This window comes from Pieris brassicae, chromosome 13 (assembly GCF_905147105.1).
Source record: "Pieris brassicae chromosome 13, ilPieBrab1.1, whole genome shotgun sequence".
Lineage (NCBI taxonomy): Eukaryota > Metazoa > Arthropoda > Insecta > Lepidoptera > Pieridae > Pieris > Pieris brassicae.
In genome coordinates, this window is record NC_059677.1 from 1,065,050 (window position 1) to 1,078,546 (window position 13,497).

Below are 13,497 nucleotides of genomic sequence, written 5' to 3' on the forward strand. Positions count from 1 at the left end.
AGACCCAGTCTGTTGCACAGATCCCCTCTATCCAGGACGTAAATTATGTGTTTAATATTATAAACGTATTTTATTATATTTTAATTATTTAATGTTTCTCGACATTATCGTATTGGCATAGGCTGTAGGGATAATGTATGTATTTCTGTAATAAATAAATAAATTTTTTAAGCGATAAAAGTCCGTTGTTACCAAGCTTCAAACAAAGTGTTACGTTTAACTTATATCTGAATATATCTACAACAACCTCCACCGAACTTAGCTCACCATATAAACTACAATACGTAGTAATAACGTCTCGTAGTTTATATAGGGTAGGGCCAGACAATAAAATAGTTCTCGTAAAACCGACGTTGCCACTGACAATTCTAGCCAATACATACAAAAACGTTTTTCAAAAATTATAATTTGCAATTGTATGAAGTCCCGTATCATAGACAGTTTTGAGTTTCCTGATTGATGAGACCAGTGCCTGAAGTTTTCTAACACCCAAAACCAATGGCGCTTTAACCCATGGGTTGGTTTTTTAATCTGTTTCTTGATTATTATTTTTTCTTAATAGACAAGTAAGTGACTGAAGTAGGTAGGACTTTTGGTTATACTAAGGTATATACTAACGAACGTTTTCCTTCGCTGTTTCACGTCCATTCCACTGTAGTGAAGGCACCTCATGGTTGAGACTTACATAAAAACTGCTTCTCCAGGCTTCTGCAGCGCTCGGAGACCAGTCCAGGCAAACTGAACGAATTCTTTCTTCTCGCTTGAACCTTTTAGTTTCAGCGTGCGACTCTCATCTCTTAGCCCGTAGGTTCGATCCCTCTGATGTACACCAATGGACTTTCTTTATGCGCATTTAACATTCGCTCGAATGGTGAAGAAGAACATTATGAGGAAACCGATTTGCCTTATACCCAAAAGTCGACGGCGTGTGTCAGGCTGATTGCTTATAGGTTGGCATTTGCCATGAATATTTGATCATGAAACAGAAATTTGAAGAGGTAACGCCACTGGTTTATACACACACACCTCCGTAACACAGTTTTATAAGTACGGAAAGGGTCGTCAACTGAGTATGTTCAGTGAGCTAAAATTAATATATTTATAAAATCTCATATAATTTACAATTGTAGTCGTTTGAACATCCGGATTCAGGGTTGAAACTTGTTTAGACACTAGTTCTGTAAAATAGAGAAAGAAACGAATTTTAATGTCGTCGATACCGAACGACCGGAAGCGCAAATACTTGCTTATTCATATTACTCATGCGAGAGAAATCTTTATACTAACTACAAAAGGACACACAAAGGACACCTCACACATATTTTAATAATCTCGCTAAAAGCACTCCAAATGTCGTAATGTTTTATATTTATTATATTTTTCTGTGCCATAACAGGGTCCATAATATTGTACCTAGCTTTAAGCCTCTTAAACATCTATTGTAACATTATGGAATGCAAATAAATGTATGAATATGAATATGACTAATTTCCACTTGTATCACCTCGAAGTCCGTCGTTCCACAACTGAGAGTTTTTAAGGCAGTTTTGCCTGCCTGAAATGCTTCTAATTTTACATTGACTGCCAGTTCTCAAACCAAGAGCGTAGAACGGAAGAGAATAACGTTTGTAAGGAGCTGCAACCATTACAGTATGTTCCACATGACATCTTAAGTAATTAATAATAAATAAATTAACACATTATTAAAGTAACAGTTTTACTACGTTTATGATTACAGATGTGATGTCATTAGTAGTCCCTCTGACTTTCTGACATCACTTTATGACTCCTTTTGATTAAGAGTTTACGACTTATGGTAGTAAAAGAAAATTCTCACAACTGTATGTATACTTTACACGTTTGTTTTGAATCGCACAGCCTGGACATAATAAAGTAAAAATAGGCTTTATTCAAGTACACTAAGTTTGTCAGATATGTTTTTACTACTTGACCTCCGACGGAGTATAGGCCTCCTCCAAATTCTTCCACTTGTCCCTATTCCTTGAGACAATTTTCAATTTTTTCCCCGCTAACCTTTTTATTTCGTGTTCCCAAGTTTTTGGTGGGCATCCTCTCTTTTTTCTTCCCACTGGACAATTACAATTTGAGGTCTTTTTGACTCACCTGCCATCACAAATGCGGCCTATGTGACCGGCCCATATCCATTTTAACTTTTTTGTATTTATTACGATTGTATTATTTTTCTACGGCTTCGTATCACATCGTTTTTACCTTGTCATTTTGTTTCAACTGAGGAATCGAGCGCTCCATAGCCTAGACATACAACGACCAATATTTAAGCCTTGACTTCTTTAAGCTACCGCGTAATCTTAAGAATATCCCAAGTGCAAAATCAGCTGCATCATGGGCTTACTAAACCATGACAACTCAACCTTATATTATTGTTTATCCTTTTGTAAATGTTTGAACCTTTTTATAAATATGTATTACATCTTTGGCCATATAAGTGTATTTTTTTGTTTTTATTTATAATTTTTGTTAGCTGTAGGAATAGGAAAGAAATAAATAAATACACATTAATTATATAGTGGCGCTACTATGCGGCCATCCGTTTCCTTGTTCATTTTTATTTCATAGACAAGTAACACAGGCTTTTATCCGACATTTGCCGATGTTTGTTTATGAGGTATTTATTTCCGTATTTTTAGCGTTTTCTTAGACAGTTTTTGCCGCGCACCACCACTATGTGGAAGCAGATGCCCACTGAAGTATTTCCGAACCAATTCCACTTCTTCCTTCAAGAAAAGAGCGTACCAATTTTTGAAAGGCCCGCAACACACTTCCGAGCCTTCTGGCACTGTGAGCGGCGATATCACTTAGCATCAGGTGGGCCTTCTGCCCGTTTGACACATAAATTTTTTTTAATCAAATGATAATGCTGTAATCTTCTGAGTACAAATGATAATGCTATAATCTTCTGAGTATTTCAGCATTTGATCTTACAGTGAATCTTCTTCTTCAAAAACACAGTCTTAAAATCCCAAAATTTTGTCATTTATCAGGCTGATAACCTACGTATGCAATTATTAAAGAAGCGGTTTCAATCAGAGGCTAATACATATGAAACTTCTAATATTCAACCGTCTTCTTGTCCCAGTGGTACGACAGGAAAACTGCTGACTCCACCAGTTTGACAGCTCCAGTCAAACAGAGCGTGTTTTCGATAATACACCAAGTTTTAATGAAGTAATTAATCTTTAAATTTTTGTACTCTTGCGCAACGTGATCGATTACAGTCTCCTTGAACCGATTCGATTTTCCTTTTCGGATTTGAGGAAAAAATTGCGTCCTCAAGACGATTTTGTTAACGCCGGATGTGTCGAGGTCGCGTGCCTTCCTTAAAAGCCTTACGTATTAAAATGTTTTTGTTGTAAATGCCGTACAATAAATGCTATTGGTCATTATGTTCGACTGCTTTAAAACTTAGCGAGTATTCATTTCGATATATGACTTTGATATTTCAAAACGATCTATTTATTTAAGTTCACTACATCATATGTAATGCTATATCTACAGTATCAAATGTTTCCATTATATTAGTCACCGGTAGTTTACCAGACGCCAAATTAAATCTTTAATTAGCAACTGTGCACTTGATCCCTACGGCCCAAGAGTACTCCAAAGGGAACAAAATATAATTTAGAGGAAAGGCTCCTAGTTTGCTCTGCGGTCACCTGAAATACATGACAATTATAGTAAACATAAATGTTACACTTCCAATTTTAGATTATACTAGAAATTTTAAACTTGCGTTAAAACAAATACAAGTTAAACAGCGGCTTATGTATCAGATTGGCACTTAACAATGCTGTTTTTAATAATAATAATAAAAACGTCTGGATTTTTGGCTTATTTATAGATTCGAAACGTCGCTTAGCGTTGCGTAGAGATATGGTATCACTCCGCATCTTCTGCCGCATTTATCACGGAGATGGTTCAAAGGAGTTGTTCGGATTAATACCTGCAGCTGATCATCATCGGACGTCGAGGCAGCATACGAAACTCCGACGTCGCCGTTCCACAACTGAGCGTTTTTTTATGGCAGATTTTCCGCACCACCACTATGTTGAACCACTTGCCCACTGATTTACTTCCGTACCAATTTGACTTAGGATCTTTCAAGAACAGAGTTTATAAAGTAAATGTAACTATGTTCTTAAAGTAATAAAATATTTATTTTTCTCTTTTTTACAAACGCTTATTTTTTTCTTTCGACAAAAGCCTCTTCTAAATGTTTCCAATCGTGACGTTCTCTAGCGGTTCTATATATATATCTATCGTCCATTTTCTTATCTGTATTCCAGAGTTTTAAATATACCTCTAAATCACGAAAGCCATAATCACATGATTAATCATACCTATTAAGGAAAATTACGCGTAAGATTGTCTTGAATCTCCATAATTTAGTGCTCGGAAAATTAATTATCATTATACTAATTTTCTTCGTTAAACGATATATTTGGTGGAATGATGCTTTGTTTTTCATAAAATTAATTTATAAAAGATTTTGTACACTAGAAAAGTATACTAATATTAGGACCTTACTTGTGAAATTGACGTTTTTTATGGTAGAAACAAAGAGTATTTTATTTAAAAATAATATATTTAATTAATAAAAGTGTGTACTATTGCTATGCACTTTAGCCATCTAATAGGTAGTGCATTGATCCCTTTACTAAAACATTCGGACGGGAATCAATAAAATCTTTGAAGACGGCTTCGACTGCCTCATCAACATTGAATTACATTGCAAGAAATTATCTAAATTCGGCAAAAATGGTAATCTGTTGGGGCCAGGTCCGAGGTAAGGCGTAAATTGTTATTATTTACGATTAATAAAGCTTATGTTACTAAGGGCGAATGTTAGATTCAAACGGAAGAATTTTTGCAATAGTTTTTGAGTTTCAGCCTTACAAAAATAGAAATCTTTCAAATTTATAATTTTAGTATAGTTTTTAATGAATGAACTTTAACTGTCACTTGAATTCATGAAAAGTGAATTATGATTACACTTTTAGCACTGGGGATTTAAAATGACAGAAGTTCGCTTGTTTAAGGTTATAGGCGTATCTGGATAATTCTGCATTGTAAATGCATTTACAATGCGCCATAGGTTCGCCTGTCAATATTTCTCACAAGCATTTTTGACATTAGATTTAATATCTGAGAATATTTAAGAATGTATAATAAATTAAAATTGTAAAACGTAATTATTTAGAGTTTGTAACCAAACTTCTCGAAATAGACGATTGTAATGATTTTATCGTGTATATTTTCAGAATCATAATATAATAATAATGTTTGTTTTCCTTTTCACAATACTGCATTTTACGGGTGCACTATGCAATTAACCATTTTTGTGAGACGCTGGTGCCTATGATTGGAATGTAGAAGTCCTGTGGTACCAGCTAACCAGCCTTCCATCGCTGACAGAAAGACGAAGAGACATACATAAAAATAAATAATAGACAAAATAAAACAAAAGCCAGAGTGGTTATAGATGATTTATATACCCCTAAGTGATAAGGGTACATCCCCCTTTTTGACATCAAAAAAACATTCACTTTCTCCCTTCTACCACAAACGTTCTTTAATAGCGATATTGGTTCTGCATTTGTTGGAAAACGTTTGACTAGTCAGCAAGTGTGTAAATAAATATCAACCCGAAACCATTTCATCCTTTCATACTTCGAGATAGCTCAAGTTAAGAAAACTCGGCCATCTTTACAAAGTTTGAGAGATTTTTCTAATCTTTTCAATGTTCTAAGCCCTATTTTTAAAACAATACAACTAGAACATGACACTTCAGATATTTCAATGTGAACTGGTTTGTTTTGGACTGTTAAGACTTGATTTAAATTCAGATACATTCCTATAAAATATAACCAAAATGCACCAAATACTAATATCCTTCAAATGTCTGTACTGTATAGAGAATGTATTACTGCCTACTGGTGATAGAGGACAAATCTTTGTTTTTAATTTCTTAATATTATTAATCACTTAAGATGTCACGTGGAACATGGTGTAATAGTTGCAGCTCCTTACAAACGTTGTGTAGAACAAAAAACTTCATGAATGGCGGAGAGATTATTGCCAGTTCTTCTCTTCCGTTCTACGCCCTTGATTTCAGAACCGGCAGTAAATGTAAAATAAGAAGCATTTGTTTTTGACGTTCACTGTGTTAGCTAAATGAATTTGGATTTTTTGTGATATACCGACTGAAAGACTTATCGTGGACAAGTAATTAATCAATAAAAACATTAAGAATGTATATAAATTACATGTACTGCCAGTTCTCAATGCCAGTGGCAATAAACTCTTTCTCAACGCTAGGCTCAACGCTTAATAATTATGAATCAATAAAGGTATGATTAACTAAAGAAGATTAAATACTTAGATGTGTCTAATATGAATACAATTCTGAGATAAACTGAATACTCTATGTGGTGGCCTTAAATGCCTAATTGACTTTTGAAATCCGTCTTATACGTTAAGTTGAATGAATTTAAGTTCACCAACTTTCATAGACAATGAACTACGAGCTGAGGGATGTCTATAGATATATATTCTAGATAGAGTTTATTTCGTCTATGAGTTGTATATAACTTAACTTGATTAATGTCCTTTAAGGGGCAAAGGTCGTCCACAATGAGTCTCCATCGCGTTCGGTCTAGAGCCTTGCAATTCACCTCACTCCAAGTCTTCCAATGACTTGACAACGAAAACGAACCTAAATGATATGAAAGCTAACCTTTGTTTAGCTAATAGGACACAGTTTTTTATATTAATGAAATAGATTGTGTACGAATTCCTGTATTTGGGACACTCCATGATGAATCTCAAAATTAATTAGACTTCTCGCTAGCCAACGCTAGCTTGGCATCGTCATGCTCTTGGCGTCACGCTTTTAGATAATTATAAAGTATTTAATTCCATCTAAACTTAGCTGTCCTCAGAGTTTTTCAATGTGTTAATGCTGTCTTGGTTAAAGCCTTATTCGAGTGATTCCTGTCATTGACGCGTTAAACAATTCACCAACAACTCTGGACGGCAATAACAATTCTGGCTATAGCTTTAGGAGAGTGTCTTCGGAGAAAAGTTGGTTAAATAACTAAAAACTATTAGAAATCTGTGGTCCAGACCTAAAGAGATTGTAGCGAGATAGATTTATTTATCTTTTTAGCTAGTGTATAATGTGAACACAGACAGAAGAAGATGTTTCAAAGAGTTCAAGGATTGGACGTATTAATGACTACGATGCAATTATTAAATTTAAGGCAAGGTTTCTTAAATGGGAGAGTCTTGAGACCATAAGTTTTGACAACAATTATAAATAACTGAACTGTTAGCTCTATAAAATCATGATAATTGTTATGACATTTGCATGCCTATTTTGTGGCGGATTGTTGGGTTATCAATCATACCACTTTCTTTGCAAATATATAAAATTAGTTATAATTTATCTGATTTGTTAGAGGTTTCTGTTTTAAGGGGACCGAGCTCTCAGGAGGGGCTATTTTAAAAACATTCTCTTCATTTTTATTATATAAGTAACATTACACACTTGAAATCACAATAATTTAGGTTTAAATATCACATCGTCCTAAGTCTCACAAATAACAGAAAACAAGTATTTTATATCAAATTTAAACAGGTATTCCAATATTAGATGTTTAGTTTGGAAAATTCACATGTGTCAAGTGTTGCCTGCTATTATTTACATATTCAAACTCCAACATTATTAAATTTAGAAATAAGTTTTTACATCCGTTGCCATGGTTACCAAGTTTTTAACAAGGCTTACGGTAAATTGGAGAGCTGCGACTTAGAGAAAGATTCAAAAACGGTTCTTAGTTCTTGTATAATAAGTTGTTTTTATGCTCAAAGCTAGTTTGTAATATCGATGCAATGTGGGTGGTAGTTATCAGTGAAACGCAGGTCTAGGATGTCTATTTATAGACTGGGGTGGGAAATGCACCCCAGACCCCCGGATTACACCCCATCCATACGCAAGGCCACGCCTATTTACAGGAAAAATATCAAAGCGCAAAATTGACTAAGAATATTTACGTTCTATTTTCAATTATCGCGGGAAGACATTCAAAATGTGCCTAACTTAACATTAAAAGAAACGAAATCTTATTATAATTAATGATAATAATGGAAACATTCATTATTTTTCCATAATTAGGCAGGGGTATTCGCTGCGAGAAGCGAGTGAGTTACTAAGTTGTGTGAACATTATCTAACGTATGTAAAACGATGCAAAACCATACGTTTACCAGCCTTCCATACATATGTACACAGCACAGTTAGTTTTGTAACCTATATATTAAATTTTAGATATTATTATAAAATATAAAGTGTACATAAAACGAAAATATTTGAATTGAATCGTGGATTTCGGGTTAAAAATGAATGAATAGCCGAAAATTGTCTAATTTTAATCAGTAAATTCTCGCTTCATACATTTAATTAATATTATTACTTAGGAAACCTTTTAAGTAAAAAAACACTTACTATATTAATACTTTTTAATTGTTTAAAACATAAAATGACTATTTATTCTTTGACTCAAAACGCGACATTGGTTTAATTGAGGTCAAATACCTAGTCAATAAAAAAAAGTGTGCGTGCATGGACACACGTAAGAAGTGAAACTTCTTTATGACTGTATTTGTTGAAAAATGATCTACTATATGCAACTTTACAGAAATTGGTTAAATAAAGTTAAATTAGATAAATATTAACAAAAGACTTTTAATATCATAGACATGAATATAAATAATACAATTATTTCATTTTACCTTATTACTACGAAGATTATTACAGACTTCCATTAATTGTAATAGAATTAATAATGGCTTCGAATCTCTTTGGATTAATCGTGGTAGGGACAAGAAAAAGATGGTGCGAAACGAAAAAATGTGACGGTAATTTTTTTTCCAACGTCGATAAGGAAGTTTCACTTAAAAAAACACTTTTCTATAGTTGTTTATTTCAACAAAGATAGTTTGCTTAAAAATTACGAAGCACAAAATGTTAAGTTTGTTGAATGGAAGAAGAAAACATTTTTATTAACCGGATTAAAGGTATTTGTATTATTATTTGTATTTTGTATTATTATAAACTTATAATTATTTTACATAATCCTCCTGAGGGACAGTCCTGTTCAAAACGGGATGTCCGCTGACATTGAGCATACGTGACGCAGGTACGCGTGAGTGCAAGAGTTTCCATGTGGGTGTAATGTAGTAATGTGCACTCTGCGTTAGGTGTGGTCGAAGCCAGTCCTTTACCGTTTGTTTCAGTAGAGAGTGGGAAGATCAAAATGGGATCTTTATTGTTGTGGGTCTAAGTTTTCTGTATCTGTTTCATGATTATTTGTTAATCTAGGCAAGTAAATAGCCTTCCACGCACACCGTCCACTTTTTGAGTCTAAAGCAAGACGGTTTCCTCACGACGTTTTCCTTCACCGTTCGAGCGAATGTTAAATGCGCACGTAGAAAGTCCATTGATGCACAGTCGGGGATTGAACCTACGACCTCAGGGATGAGAGTCGCACGCTGAAGCCACTAGACCAACACTGCTCTTTAATATTATTACTAATTTAGGATTTCCGTTTCGATGTGGGGTATCCGATCTGTTCAGGTCTGTTGTGCGCTTCCTTTTAAAATGGTGTTGAGTCAGAACGGTGCAGGTATGTGAAAAACATTACCACATAACAATAGGTACGATTGGTTAAACCAAAATCACGCCTTTATTTATTAAAGTTATAAGATTTGGTTTAGTGTAACTTAGTTATTGTATTATATGCTAATTATTTTACAAGAATAACAACCTAACAAATCAGCAAATCTGAAATGAATAATTCATAAACATAAAGCAGTTCTTCTGCCGTAAAGTTCTGTCTTAAGTTATTAAGTAATTAGTTAACCAAACATCTTAAGCTGATCATATATTACAAATGTTCTAAATAAATAGATTGACTGTCTGCTAGAAGTGCCTTAGAGTTTTGATCTACGGTGTGTAAGTGAGTGAGTGAGTGACAAAATTAGGAAAATTTCATTACTACTAAAACTAATTCAAATTTAATGAAATTTGAAACTTTAGGCTTCTAGTTTTATCCACAAATAAGTTATAAATGGAAAGAAATGATTTTCGCTTTAATGCAATATATAGTCCAGGCTACTAATATATATTACCCAGTATGTATATAAAATTAAATAAAAATCAGTGGCGTTACAACCGATTGGTATGGGGCTCAGATTTCTGAATCTGTTTCATGATTATTTATCAATCTAATAGGTAAGTAGGCGATCAGCCCCACATCGTCGACTTTTTGGGTCAAGAAATCCTCATATTATCCTATATCCTAATGTTTTCCTTTATTCGTTGCTTATTTTTTGCTGGCTGTCCCCGCGACCGTCATTTCGCCTTAATAAGATTATTTATTAATCTACCTTAATACATACCAACATATGGAACATTTAGCTAAACGCCCATATATTTATCTCTCCATAAAAACCTTTCTCAGAGTTCGAGAAATAGTAACATACTCGATTCGGTCCAACTGTTTCCGATTGTTGCGCTTATCTTTTTAAAATTCTTTATTATTACATAGTATACATTACTTTATTGAACACAACATATAAAAACAATTACATTGTCCAAAGATGCATGCATGCATATCAGATATACTGTATTGATATTTTAATGCGTCCGAAAATTGGACGCCATGTTGTCGCTACAGACCCGGCTAAATGTTTTTTAAGTTTACATTCAACTTTTACAGTCTGTGCAAATTTATAAAATATTAACAAAGTTTTTATCGTTTTAATTTTTCTAAACTTAACCCATTAACTGAAACGCCATTAACAAAACTTCGTTTAAGTTGATTTATCCTGTAAGATGATAAACAATTCGTACAGGTTTTTATACATTCTTTCACTGTAAATCAGTTATAAAAATTAACTAATGAATTAGAACCTTACCATAGCTGAAGTATCCTGACGCTTGGGTTCGTTTCCAGGTCTGAGAGTAAATTATAATCAGTAATAATCGATCCTCTGGAGGAAACCCCTGAGGATCCAGATTAAGTACATTCAAACTTCATTTTGTCACAAAAAAATTTTTTGTATAGAACAGAGGGCCAACGGGCATACATGATGTTAAGTGATACTGCGGCCCATGGACACACTCATTGCGAGTCACTCACGAGTGCGTTGCCAGGCTTTTAAGAATTGGATCGCTCGTTTCTTAAAAGACCCTAAGTGAGCTGGTTAATGGAAAAACTGGCTAAAAACCACGTAGTTAACGTTTATCTTAGTGAAAAGGCCGTCGAGGTGACACGGGTGGAATATCGTATTCTGCCTCAACGTCTGATGATGGAACTCAGCTTCCGGTATTAATCCGAACAAATGCTCTGAACCCTCTCCGTGATAAATGCGGTAGACTATGAAGAGAATTAATTGATAATTTTAAGTCATTGCTTATAAAATACTTTTAACGTGTTGGTGTCTAATAATTTGATACATACACACTTTAATTATTTATATTGTATTCAACAGCTTTTATAAAAATTACCAAACCAATTATAATACTCATAAATATTGGCGTAATTGTGTAGATATCTGTTTATTTGTGTGTGCGTGAATGTGTTTCTATTTACTTACTAAATTATTTTCTAATTATTTCCATGCCAGGCAAATTAACATTGACTGATTAGCAATTAATAGAAAGATTTTTTTATGTGAGCGCCCGCCCGACACACTGCCAAAAGGCTCGTTACGTTACGTTACGTTGTGACGCGCCTAGTTCTATTAAGCCATTTCAATTTGCGAGATCCATAAAATTTAAGAAGAAATTTCTTAACGCAAACAGTACTTATACGCGACAGGAATTTGAAATATCGATGTTACAAATGCACGAAATAAGAGTTGCCAAATATTTTAAATATTAATAAATACATAAATAATATAAAAAAGCGGATAAATAAAATAAAAATAAATCAATGGCGCTACAACCTTTTTAGGTCCGTGGCTCAGATTTCTGTATGTCTCATAATTGTCTCATATTTGTCAATAGTATTGTCTTTGGTTAACATAGCTTTTACACATTCACATTCACACATTACAGGTCACGGTGACCACGCACGCTGCACGCTAAACGTCGGAAATTTTTTAATTTAAAATTATGTAAAATAATTATAAGTTTATAATAATACAAATAGCTTTAATCCGAATGTTAAATGCGCTCACAGAAAGTCTATTGGTCTATTGGTCGGGGATCGTACCTTCGACCTGAGGGATGAGAGTCGCACCCTGAAGCCACTAGGCAAACACTGTTCTCCCTCAAACACTTAATCTCCTCTAAAATGTGTGTCCATCTGCTACCATGACTACTCTTACAGGTCATCGTAGCAAGTTTTTTTTATGATTAAAGAAGCTGGTTACGGATTTAACAGTAAAGCTTACGGTAGAGTAACTTGGGAGACGGTTCGCACCCGAACGTGACCAGCGCCTTAATATGGCATCAGCTGATATGAATGGATCTTTATTTTTAACACGTTCTTATTGCTATACAGACTGCAGGTTACTAGAGGGTCATATATACGAGTTAACTTGTGGTTAGGCCTGAGGTCGCGGTTTGAACCTCGTCTGTAGTTCTTTATTAAAATTACATTCTTAAGATTTTTATATTGACATACATATAAAATTGGAAAAAGTGGAAGGGAATTAGAACTTAAAACAGACCTGGGGCATTAAGCATGCTCACGGAAAAAGTCTCGCGATCAGTACTCACTTATTTAATAAAATCCCAGAGGCTTTTTTATCTCTGCCTTTTAATAAATTTGAGAAATGTATTAAAGAAAAGCTCTATAAATAGCTTACAAAGTTAACGATTATCTAGTTGATAAAAGGGCCTGGGACTAGTGCTGGACAGGCTTCTTCTAATTAATTTGCTATATTTGTTTTAAAATAAGTGTTGTTTGATGATTAGCTATTTTAAAAGAGTACTGAGTGTTTTACGGATATTTCTCTCGGCCTACATCACTTGTCTTCTTTGCCGATGAGTAGAGGGACGTCTGTCAAATTTAATCACGTCGAATAAGTGATACTTGTATCTTATGTTCCATCATAAATATATATTTTTTATTTTTATGGCTCTAAAACTTGGCTTCGCAAGAAAGACCACACTCTCCTTATTTCTGAGCGTAAGATTCTTCGAAGAATCTTTGGTCCTGTTTGCGACGACGCTATTTGGCTTATTCGCTACAATGAAGTACTTTATAACATCTAGGATGTCGCCAACATAGTCCAATTCAAGTCCATCCTCAAGTGACATAGCTAATTGTGTAGTTCCAGGAATAAGATGCCTAAAGAGAACTAAACCTTTTGAGATTAAAAATTTAGTGTAGTGTATATAAGTACAAGTGCTGTATCTGGGACACACATAGCGTCAAATTGATTA

At 34.2% G+C, this 13,497-nt stretch overlaps 1 protein-coding gene across 2 annotated transcripts in view; it reads left to right on the plus strand.

Moving 5' to 3' along the window:
- Positions 1-13,497, plus strand: part of LOC123717849 (lutropin-choriogonadotropic hormone receptor) — a 133,082-nt gene that overhangs the window by 1,914 nt on the left and 117,671 nt on the right. The gene's annotated exons all lie outside the window — the stretch shown is intronic.